We start from the raw sequence: 12,322 nt of genomic DNA on the forward strand, positions 1-12,322 counted from the left end.
GGCGAGAATCCAATCCCGAGTGTCGATCGCGTCCTTCCTCGTTCTCTTCAAGTTTTATTGTTTTCGAAACTTTTTCTACTAACGTGTACATTTGTTGATAGTTTTATAATTTTATATTCTTATTTTAATATGATAGCATACAACTACGAGGTATGCACTGTCCCAAGGACATCGTGCATTGACCATTGCGAGAAACGCGTAGCGATTTAAACGAAATAAGTTTGTCAATTGTTTGCATCGTTAAGGGGCTCGTATTGAAGCTTCGTATGGAAATAGACATATCACGATTCCGTTTTCAATCCAATCTGATCCGACAACGGGTTCAATTCTGCTCAAACCTTCCATTCGAAGAAATCATTTTTAAAACAAGACCAAGGCCTACTTTTAAACAATCCAATACCTTCTGGAATGTTTCTCCCGCTAACGATCGACGATTATCGTATTATCGTATTCGGAAGCAGTCCGAGGCACAAAACCGTTCGAATCTAAGTCAGCGAAGTTAAATAATTTGTATTATTTGTCGAGTTAATCGCACAAGGTAACTCTCTCTCTCTAGATGAATACGAAGACGGCGATTGAAATACGAATACGAGCCTCATAATTGGAGGCCACTCTATCGACAAACGATTGCTATCATCGATGACAGCCTCGTTAGTGCGATACGTGTAATTCACGGGTCATAACGATTAATTAACCCAAACTTTAGGCGTTCGTTTACAGGCGCCATGTAAATACGTACGAAAGCAGGCGAATTAGAATCCTTTTCTTCGACACGTCTTACATTTCCGACGGTTGCATCGCTCGCCGTTATTTGCAGATAAGTTTTCGTCCCCCTCTATTGGGTCCGATCATTTCAGCCGTTTCACGTCGACAGTGACGAACGAAAGAAAGATTCCCAGGCAAGAAAATGTAAAACGTTTCACGTGTAAAGGATTTTAAATGCGGTTCTATCGATCTGTTCCCATTTCTGGTTTTTTTTTTATTTCTTTTAATGATTAAGGGTATCGTGCCATGTCACCTTGCGTCCTTTGCGCTTTTACGCACGGAGAAACGCGACGAGAATTGACTTGAACCGCGCATTGTTGTCGCACGCAATAAAGTGTCGACTCGCCGGTATTTTATTTAGACAGTAGCCGACCGGTGAGACTCTCGGAAACATGAAACTATGATAGGCCCCAGAGAGCACGATGGACCGCGGGACCGACACGCTGTTTCTTCGCGCGTAAAAGATCCGGAACCACACAGCGGTGCATCCCGATCGCGGTAGGAATGTGCAGCGTCGACTAATTTTTTTATCGAATCCGACTAAAACAAGGATCCCGAGTTCGCATATTTATTATTTACATCGCAGAGCGAATGATTGTCGCTGAAACACGTATGATTTTCAAGTACAAATCGAAATCGTATTCTCTCCTCACTTGACCGGCTCGCGTCACATTTACGTAACGTCTATTTAACAATTTGTACGTCTCTGTAGTATTTTTATCGAGCTGTAACCAGATCGAGAGAGAAGGAGAGTGCGATCCAGAATTTTTCTAACGAGCGTTTCATTGCCGAGAAAGTATTTTCATTAAACACTATACACACACACACACCGTGCGTAGACGGGCGCGGTGATTTGTTTGATGTATAGGCAACGCGTACGCGAATTCATAAATCTTTCTGATCGGGTTATAGGAGGATCGAGTGAAAAGGGCGAAAACGTTACGCAATCCTACGAGTTGGGCTGAGAGTGCGTGCGTGCGAGGAACTTGGTTGTATTATGTATAAATGTTGATAACTAGTTGATAGAAATGTGAAAATACTTGTCACACCGTTAACGATCGCGTATTATCACGTTCAATTCAAAATGAAGAGGCCAATCGATGGTCAGATCCAGGACCTCTTAAAAAAAAACAAAAAGAAAGAAAGAAAGAAAAGGTAACGATATCGGGTAATCCTGGACTGTGTGAGATGGTCCTAGGCTGTGTAAATACTATCCCTGTACCCATTGCGTTAGAAGTTATTAAGGTACGATATAGTTTGTACGTTGAAGTATATATATATATTATATATATTACCACAGAGTAATAATATAAACGATCACTGTCCTTACCAAGACGTAGCATTTCGCCTATATCAGTCGATCAAGAAATATTAACGTTTCGTGTATCCACCCCCTCACCCTTCTCCAGTACTCTAGCCAATCTTCATCCTTTCGTATCTCATCGATCGAGATTTAGGATGGATAATTAAAAGAAACGATAAAGGCGAGAAATCGAAAGAACACAAATACGATAGCAACGTCGTAGCGATCTCCCTAGCGGACGTATTTTCCTTTTTGTTTCAAACGAAAAAAAAAAGAAAAACGTAAGAAATGAAAAGCAGCAACGCAAACAAAAACACGATTCGATTCTTTGCTGACGGTCGTATATCGTATTACGTGTTGCGACATAAGTTACTCGACCCTTTAAACCAAGCGCCTCTTTGTAATCCATTCGATATTCACGAGGAGCTTCGCGAGCTACCATCAATAAACGTAATGTACATTTTTTGCAACCAGCCTGACTGTCTAACGTTCCTCCAATCTTCCTTTCTTTATGCAATGTACGTTAACAAACGTTTATCCTGTGTCAACAATTACTCTTTCTAAGTAACTACTTTTTCATGAATTCGAGGAAACCGTTTTTACTTATGGTTTTCGTTGAAATTTTTCATTTAACTTCCGTCTGTTCAAGCATGTTCGTTCACGATAACAATTTTACGTATATTTATCTCTTGGCCGAAGTTCCTTTCTCATCGACGATGTACATATATACATTTCGCTAAAAATCGATCACGCGAGAGCCATTGTTCATAATTGTCGTACAATTCCCTACGCTATCATTTGCATGTAAACGTATGCACATATGTATAACCATCTGTCTATGCGTAATCCGCCAATTTCGTATGCATTTATGCAAATTCTCGAGAATATCGATCGGTATATATTTATACATTTGTTTCGTTGATCGAAGAAGAATCTAACAGTCGCTACATCGCGTAAATTAAATTAATGCCCGATGCATTTTATGACTAACGATTACGGACTTCCCATTATGACTTATGTATGCTAACCGTTATCCCGCCACAAGTAAATTGCCTGTACAATCGTGTCAGTCGTGTGTCGAACATAAATGCACATTTCTTGCTTGTCCTTAACAACTGCAAGCCATATTTTACTAAAGAATAATTGTACATATATAATTTCAGGCGCAGATATCACCCCATACCAGAGGCGCAAGTTCGTGGAGGGACATCAATGCGTAGCAGGCTTTAAACCCACGCCAGTTCGAAGGTTTTCGCGCGGCAGCCAGCCGAGCGCTACGATTGGTTGGTGTAGAAATTTGATTCCATTTCGTTCCTTCCTCCTCTTTCCTTTTCTTTCTCTCTGTTCCCCCAGTTCATGTTCCGCTGCGTCCACCGGTCGTTGCGTTAAAGAAAGACCGAGTAACGTTTCCCCAGGGAGGTCGTAAACGTCGTCGAGAGAGGCTCGAGCCGTGCAGTTGGAAGCAGTCCGTCAGTGACGGTGCTTTCGCGTGCAGGAATATTTTACGTTGCTCCGAAACGCGAGCGTGTACGTGCCGGTCGAAAAGAGAAGTTGTTACGCGGAGCCTATATACCAGCCCTCCTGGCAACGCAGTGCCGGCTGAAAACAATGACTACAATGCGTTCTACTGGTTAGAAGCAGCGAAGAATTTACCGGTAAACCATTCGAACCATCTATCTTTTGTCGATCGGGGCCAGACGGCCACGCTACCTCTAGGAACGGCTCGACGCGTATCGATCGTGAACAAGGGTATGTAAACATTTCGACTTTTCTTTCACCGATCGATGGGTTGTATGCATGATCGAATCTAGAATATTCCGGTGATTCCTCAGCATTCTGATTTACCATTGCATCTGCCCTAAACGGTCTTCATTATCGTGCTCGATTATGTATATCAGTGACTAATCGCGTAGCCATTTTACTTTTTATCATTAACGCCCGGTTCGCGTTGGCAGCCTTTGTTACAACCGTACAATGACACCAGTCTCTGCGAAACGTTTGCCGCTTAGGTTAGCTGTTGATCAATACTTTGGGTTACGAGGCGCACCGTAATTGTTTAAAATTATTAGACAGAGGATAGGATTGTTTAAGTGAGCGACAGGTCGTTCCGAAGTTTCGATTCGTTCTTGCCCTCGGTGGTTATAGGCGTGTTATGAAATTGTTCTACACAAGTAGGCGTATAAACGGCGCTTTTGTGTAAAGGAGAGAGCGATTGTTACCACGTTCCGTGGCATTCGCGTTACGAAACATATTTTCTGCGAATTTCTGCGTCCAAGAAAAAACATCAGGACGACGCCGTTTTACTTGTTTTTCAAACTTTGAAGCGTGACATGCGCCGACGTCCTGACGACGCGACGCGTTCTATGTGAGCACGTGTGCATATCTATAGATAGGACACGTAATACAGTTTTCTCGTGGCAGGCAAACGTAGGCACCGAATTCATTTCGGCGAAAGTGACACAAGACTTGGAGTACGACACTTGAAGGCGCACAGAAAGAAATGTGTATTATAGAATCGTTACGTTAACGTATTCTTAACGCGACTGAGAACCTCCATTGGAATCCATTTTAATTAATTATTGCGACAAGTATTCGGTATTCCAGAAACGCGCATTAAGCCAGGCTTGGATTGACCCTACGCTGTAGCCAATGTGGCCAATGACCTTGCATGTAGAAAGAACTATTGGTTAGCATAAACGAAAGTGATATCGAGAGCGTGCATGGTGCGGGAAAAAATCTACTTGAGAGGGGAGGAGCAAAGATCATTTAAGCGACGCTTAACCGGAAACGCTTCGCTGCATGTTTGTAGAAAAATGAAGAAGTCGCCGGTGAACAGGTACTTCCGTTGCACCAGCGTAAGACGTGGCGCACAAGCTAGGCCATTAGGAATGTTTTTGCGAGCAATTTGGTTCGTGGGAGTTTTACCTTTGTTGCCTCTTTGTATTGTTGCGTCGTCTATCTGCCCTCGACGATAACTCGGATTCTCAAAGCCAAATTAACGTTGTAATTATCCAAGAAACGCGTTTGAAGTACAAGTTTCTGAGAATAGCGTGAGGCTCCGAATTCTCCACTCTTTGACACACATCCGTTTTATTTGTTCGTTGGCGTTGCAGGTGAAACGAGGCGCTGAATTCGTGGCCATAATACAAACCGTGGACGTGAAACTGTTCGTTGATATTACATTTGTCGTCCATAAACGAATATATTCTGCTCGGAGAATAATTATGCTCGAATAATTAGTCTGATTAACGATTCGTTGGTCAATTAAGTAACCGTTTCTTCTCTTATAACCGGTGAAAAGTAGTCGCTCGTATCGAGCATGTTTTCGAGACCGCCGGTGGCATAATCGACTCCGAGTTAATCGACGGGATTAAGTTATACATGACCGCGATAAAAACGAGTCGTTTGGTTAATAATTAACAGCTGCGGGCCTCGCGTACATCCAATTGCGACATTGAACGTGACATAATCTTCTCGCGTCCACAATCTATCGTAATGTCCCCCTTAATGAATTGTTCGCGTCACGAGATAATCAATCGGGAATTAATGACCACCGAACAGCAGTTTCATCCGCTGTGCAACGATGGCCAACTGGATTCGAGGTGGCCAGAGAGGCACCCGCCCAGTATTCTGATGTTTAATCAAGTTCGAGCACGTCGATGCATAACAGTAACCAATAAGAATTCGAGGAGAGACGATTTCGAGCCTGTACCGTAAGCTAACCCGACACGATGTTTGCCGTTGTACTTAAAACGCGTATACCTGAGCCAGCAGAACGATCGGTTCGAACCAGTCGCGGTAGTTCTCGACGGTTCGTTCGGGTTGAAACGAACGACTCGAGAGAATGTTCGTTCGTGGAACTCGAGCGATTATATATCGACTGTAATTCGTTTGATTCAAGCTTCATACGTTCGCGTGGCCGGTTCCAGTCGTGAGTTACGATCTCGTTTTCATCGAGCTTAATTTAAGTAGACCGGCACGCGACATCCGGTCTTTCTTTCGATGAATCATCGCAGCGAACGCCATGGGGTTCGTTCGTTGATTGCGGGAAAGTTTCTCTCGATCAATTTACGGGATAAATCGTGCGAGACACATTTTGCTTAGATATCTCGCACGCGAGACGTCTCGACATTGATTGCATTTCCCGGAAGCTGATGGTTTCATCGCGGACGAACTTGATTTATCGTGCTATTGTCCGAGTTGCCACGCGTTTAGTGATATCTGGTATCAGTTTGACAGGAGGCCGGATTTATTGCACCGTAGATATTATGTCTTTATTATCGTCACAGCACACGACGCATGTAGAAATTTCACGGGCAAGCGGGAAAACGTTTTCACGGTTGTGTGCTCGCGATAATCCAACGTTCAACGGACTATCTACGTTCTCCAGTTATCATTTTTTTTTTACGGTAACACCGATTCACAGTCATTCTCAATACTCAATTATTCAATTGGTATAATCAATGGTCTGCAACTTTATTCTACCCGGTTGTCTTATTATCCTTATCTCGTATAATGAGTTCATTTTTGAACAGTACGCCAGATTCTTTCGACGTTGATAATGCTCGTCACGCGGATATCTTAATGAAGCGATACACCGTATCGTATTTGTACGCATACATTTCGTTCGGCAAATCGAAACGAGGCTCGCAGATAGGAGAAAATTCGAGCCAAACGCTGACAAATTATGAAATACCGTGTGGAAAAGACTTGCTCGCGCGTAATCCGATGTTGATTCATGTAATTCGATGATGGCATCAATGGCTAGACTCTTGCCATATTCGCGGCAGCAGAAGGTTACAGACTGATTAACCATTCAATTTCTGAGTCACGAACATATTTAGTATAAATCTTATTCAACGTTTTAAAGCCATCTACCCTTTTCGTTGCCTCTCGTTGGTATTGGACTACGGACGACGAACGCGTTTACTATAAACCATAGGTCGCGTAACGATATAAAAACGGGCACGAAATCGGTGCCAAAGTTTCGTGTTTAGTCAGGGGAGCCGTTAAAAGCCGTGATCGTAGAGATGTTTAGAGATAGCAACGTTCGATGATATTTCTAGCCGTTCGAAAACCTTCTCGTATATTTCCATTCCACGGTCCCGGTCGCGTACCCGGCCAGAATCGGCAAATCGCGACAGGTAGGTAACGTCTCAAGGGCAGCCTGTGTACGGCTGCTTAAAAGTAAAAGGCGAATCGGTGCCTATTTAGAAACAGTCCTTTGAAAATTGCCTTCGAAATGGGAACGCGGCCACATTGTTACGGGTCTTTTCAAGGCCTAAGAAAGGTAAATGGCAACCAGCGCCGAGAATGACTGTTCCTCGGTGTATTTGGCTACCTCGTCTCTCGTAGAAGGGAACATTTCCAATTTCCATCCGCTCTCATCTGCAGTCTATCATCCGCGTAAATTTGCGCGAATTATACACGCGCACGGTTCCCTAAATTACTAGCTAAACCAACGGTGTTATTCCTGATAACATTTCGCGAGCTATTCCATCTTATTAACTGCTCTACTAAAATATACATCGACTCCCCCATACGTCTTCGCATACGCGTACATCTCTAATTTCGTGAGCTTCCCTCCACTTAAGTACTTAACCCATCGATCTTTCTCGACTAGGTCCTGTGCCCTAGCACGGACGTTTCGAATGCAACGGTATCATCGGTTTAAGAACCACTGGCGAGAGGTGAGCATCACTGGACGAAACGATGCACGAGCGCACAGAGATGCAACGATGCTCGATCGACGATGCTGGCCGGTAATCGGCAGACTGGTCACAGGTAGTCGATTCATCGGTGAAGTAGAATGGACCGAGTGTGTCTGCCGGTGCACTATTGGGGGAAGGGGAAAGAACGGTGCTCCCTGCTCGCGATTCAGTCAGACGTGCCGTCGTCGCCGTCATCGTCGTCGTCGTCGCCGTCTTCTTTACGTGTCACTCGTGTCGATCGGTCGCGTAGTCGACGAGGTGGCCCGCGAAGAGCTCGCGCGTACCGGGACCGATGGATGGCCCCTTCTACAACCGCCTGTTCCGCTTCTGCAAACGTCTAGATCGATAGGCAAAGGGGAGAAAAGGAGAGAAAGAGAACGCTACGGGAGAGCCGCGTCTCTCCAGGTAAGTTTACGTGGCGAAGGGATCGGCTTTCGAGCTGTGTCGGGACGCGCCGCGATTTTCCTTCCACCTTTCGATTCGATTCGATTCTCTCGTGCGTGACGCTCGTTGTTGCTTCGTGGTCCATTTTGGCTCTTCGAACGAGATGATTCTGAAGGGTTTTTGATACCAGTTTAAGGCTTTAAAGGAACGCTCGCGGTACACTGTTTGAAGAACAGTATCTCTTAAATTACACACGCTCGTTCGACGCGCTCGATGCATCATCGACTCGGAATGTGTTAAAAGCGGCTTCCTGATACGAACAGAATTTTTGTTTACCCGCGACATAACACTTTCGGGGACTACCGGGTATATCGTTTTGTGGTCTGCAACGAAATTTCGATGCAAAAACGATTGCGTCGCGATGAAAGTGCCACGATCGGGGTAGAAATTGTCGTGCAGGAAATTGGAGCACGCTAGCAACAGTTGTAAGCTTTCACGGGCGAAAGTAGCGAGCGGAAAGGGGATCGAATGTTATTATACCTTAACAAAATCGCGTGATGTAACAGAAAAGTAAAGAACTTGAGCATTCGTTTCGAATCAGAGGAAACAGAGAACGAAGTCACGGAAACAATTCTCGGCGATTCGCGTTTAAACTCGAGTTTAAATCGTACACCTCGCGCTACAAGCCGAGCTTCTTAAGATTCACGACGACTGGAGAGACAATAAGGTAAACGGAGAAATGTAAAAGCGAGGGGAACGTTACGCGAGATTTACGTGACAGCTATACGAGCGTTATCGACGCACCGTATTTGCAATTCGAATCTTGAATCGATCGCTTACAGGTATTATTACGCGTGTAAAACGCCTCATATTGGCTTTCGCGATAGCGCTCGATTAGGACGACGCGTTTTACTGGCCATGGACAGCCGTTGATGACGGTTAACGATTCGCGATTATTTTCGATCGAATGACGGAATTCCGTAGACTTCTTTATCCACTTGATGAGAGTTGGAACGCGAGGAAGACCGACTAGTGCCGCATCTGGAACGAGGATGATAGATTTGCCTTTATTTTCGCGTCGAAAACGTAGCACGCGTCTCTCTACGAGCACGAGCAGATGTATCTCTAGGAAAATTCGTCATAGCAGCCTGCAGACCGATCGATATGAGTCCCTTGGACGGGCCGAAGGCAGGTAGTGGTTCGAGCGAGACACATAGAAACGCCGCGTCGGTGCAACTTTCCCGTCGCATGCGAAAACCGGGTTCGTTTACTGTCGCGTAACATCTCGAACGGGTGATTTATTAAGGTATCCTGGGAGGTAGCTACACTTTTCATTCATCGGACGCGCGAGAAATGCAAATCCATCCCGCTTGCGTGCGATCGTCGTTCGTAAACGACTTTCAATGAGCCGCATTTATTAACAATGGAGATTTATCGCTCGGCTTCGGTTTTTATTCACTCGATCTCGATCGAAGAGAAACCGGTATCGTTGTCTGGACGATTGAGAAAAATGGAAATATTAAAGAAGTGGGGAGTCATTTCCTCGAGAACAACTCTTAGAAACGCGCGAGCGCTCGCAGTCGTTTGGCTTTGAATGGTTCAAATCGGATTACGTTAGGTGGGTCGATGATTTCAAGCGCACTTATCGTCAGTTAAAAACTGCACGGATAGCACTATGGGTATTCGATTGGCAATACATTTTTTGTGCATCGAGTTCGTCGTCGTGTGGTGTAACGAAAAATAAAACGAAGTATAAAATTCGACTAAAAACAGTTAGGACTTAAAAACTCGAATTCTGATCGACCGCTTCCGAGGAAGAAAGTTGCGACGCTTTGAATTCCATAGGAATACATCTCTATTTCATGACCAGTGATCCATGAGACGAGTGGATACCGAGCGTACCTTAAATAGACGCGAACAGTGTGGTGTGGATCAGTATCCGTGTGCTATCGGGGCTTTAACGAGGGTAGCTGCGAGGTTCCAGCGGATCGTTTCCACAGAACGTCTGTTATATCTCAAGAATGTCTCTGAAATTCCAAGCAACGTATGAAACGTACCGCGCACGTACTTAGGTAAGAAGCCGCCTTGAACTAAAATGGAGTACCGCGTTTCCTAACGAGACGGGGAAAAAAGAACTATGAATACTGTCGCGTCGGAAGGGAGGGACACGAATGTGTCAGTGGTTGAATAGCGGCAGGTGGAAGTAAGGGTGTTTGCACAACGTCGGATCGATGCTAGCCTTAGCCGTTGTCAGTGCCCTTAGCATTGCTCCGTTAGCGAAGCGTCGCCGTCCACGATCAACCGATTAGCCCTGACCTACGCGACTCGATGGTATATTTCTGTCATCGCCTCTAATCTTCTCACGATCCCGCCTTTTTTCTTCTCTCTACCACAATTGACCCGCGTACATTTCGTTTTTCCGTTCTCCAGGCGAAATTTAATCCTTCATTCGACTGAAAATCCTGGTCGATTCAACGGATGAATAACAAATGGAACGGTTGACATTTTCTCTCGGGACCATTACGGGAATCGGAATGTCTGGCGCTTGACGACAAGAAAAAGAGAAAGAGTGTGTGTGCTGGCTATAATATACCGGGAAGTAACGGAGGAAAGAAAGTACAAGGTTAGCTGCAAACGATGGAAAGGAGGATAAAAATGTCGAGCTTTGGAAAATGAAATTTTTATTAGACCATTTCAGTTCGTTACCCTTGCTGGTTAGATACGGAGCTCGTGGTCTGGGAACCTAGAGAATAGAAGGAAAGTGCTGTAACCGTAATACGCGTTGGTTAAGTCCCTTCGTAGCACCTGCGCACACGTGAGCTGCAAGATACATGAGTTTCGTCAAGGACGCTCTTGAAGACACAAAAGCGACATCGTCTGCGCGGGACGAGACGCAGAGTGACGCGGATGATCTATTTTTCGGAGGTGCTGAATAGTTTATGACGCCGGGATTACAAAAACCCTCCGTTTATTCTCATCGATAAATATTTATCTGCTGGAGACACGCTCGATTTATTGCTTATGGTAAACGGGGAGAATCTTGACATTCCTCGGTTAGTGCTAGCCACGAGTTCATGCATTTTTTATAAGACGAAAAGCTGCAAAGATTTATCCAGGAAGCTTCGTCCGTCCGTCTTTTATCTTGAAATTAGTTCGAAGAAATTCACATTTTGTCGACATTCTTCTTGTTTTCTCAGACAAGCCAACTTAAAAGTCCACCTTCAATTTTTTAGTAGTAAAATTAATCGATTATGACCTACTGAGAAATAATGAAAACGGCCTTGCATTAGTCTGGTTTTTATTTGCAGAATAACTAACGCAAAGGTACACAGAGATCAGACTACGTGGAAAACGCGTGCATATAATCACAAAACAAATCAATCGATCGATTAAATATAATAAATCTACAATACTTCTTTACCTAAAGAGGACGAAGAAAACAATACCTCTATGATTCAACGTATCTGCTCGTCGAAGTATACATTTAATTATTACTTGGTGTACACGTAAAGACCGGCTGCACGGTTTGTACTAAGCTATTCTAGTTTCTATAATCGTCCTCTGCCAGCGAAACGTGCCGTCGTCGACTGACCAGAACACTTTTAGACGAATAAGCGTCTGTCTGACGATCACGTTGCGTTCCGTTCCATTTGCGATCCGACGTTTCATACGCCCGTACTGTTTTCAAACTTGGTGCACGCGCGTGTCCTCGATCGCAACCATGTGACGCGATTAAACGGCGTCGGTGACGACGAATTAAGAGCGCCGCGGACGCGGTAATTGAGGGTGGAAAGCGCGAAAGATGGTCGACCATGTGACCAGCATTTCTCACCGCAGCTAATACACGCGTTCATTCGGTTTAATAACGATGTTGATCGCGCCCATGCCGCTCCGCTAATTGGACCAATTAAGTCCCCGCGCTCTGTTGTTATTTCGACCGAAACGATTCCATACTGCGACGAACGTTCCATCGCGTTAGGCTCTTACCTTCTGACCGATCATTTTTTCTTCTCTTTTTTAACATCATTCATACGAAGAGTTGGAGTTATGTCTTCTCGCAATTAGCCTCCCCAGCTTATTGTGTATTCTATAAAGAATGCAATGCTGTTGTAGGATTGGTCGCTATGTATCGTGAGCATACAAGGAAGTTTGCGAAGCA

At 44.7% G+C, this 12,322-nt stretch overlaps 1 protein-coding gene across 4 annotated transcripts in view; it reads left to right on the forward strand.

The window, feature by feature from the left end:
• The first annotated feature begins 3,285 nt into the window (after window positions 1-3,285).
• The window catches only part of Ae2 (anion exchange protein Ae2), a 33,582-nt gene continuing 24,545 nt past the window's right edge, over window positions 3,286-12,322 (forward strand). The window contains exon 1 of one of the 4 annotated variants that reach the window (XM_076908512.1): window positions 3,286-3,817. The gene's annotated coding sequence lies outside the window, so the exon portion shown is untranslated. Of the gene's footprint in view, window positions 3,818-7,851; window positions 8,185-10,212; window positions 10,236-12,322 lie in introns of those variants that run through there. The other 3 variants (XM_076908509.1, XM_076908510.1, XM_076908511.1) reach the window with 3 other exon arrangements.

The sequence above is a fragment of the Xylocopa sonorina genome, chromosome 18 (genome assembly GCF_050948175.1).
Source record: "Xylocopa sonorina isolate GNS202 chromosome 18, iyXylSono1_principal, whole genome shotgun sequence".
Lineage (NCBI taxonomy): Eukaryota > Metazoa > Arthropoda > Insecta > Hymenoptera > Apidae > Xylocopa > Xylocopa sonorina.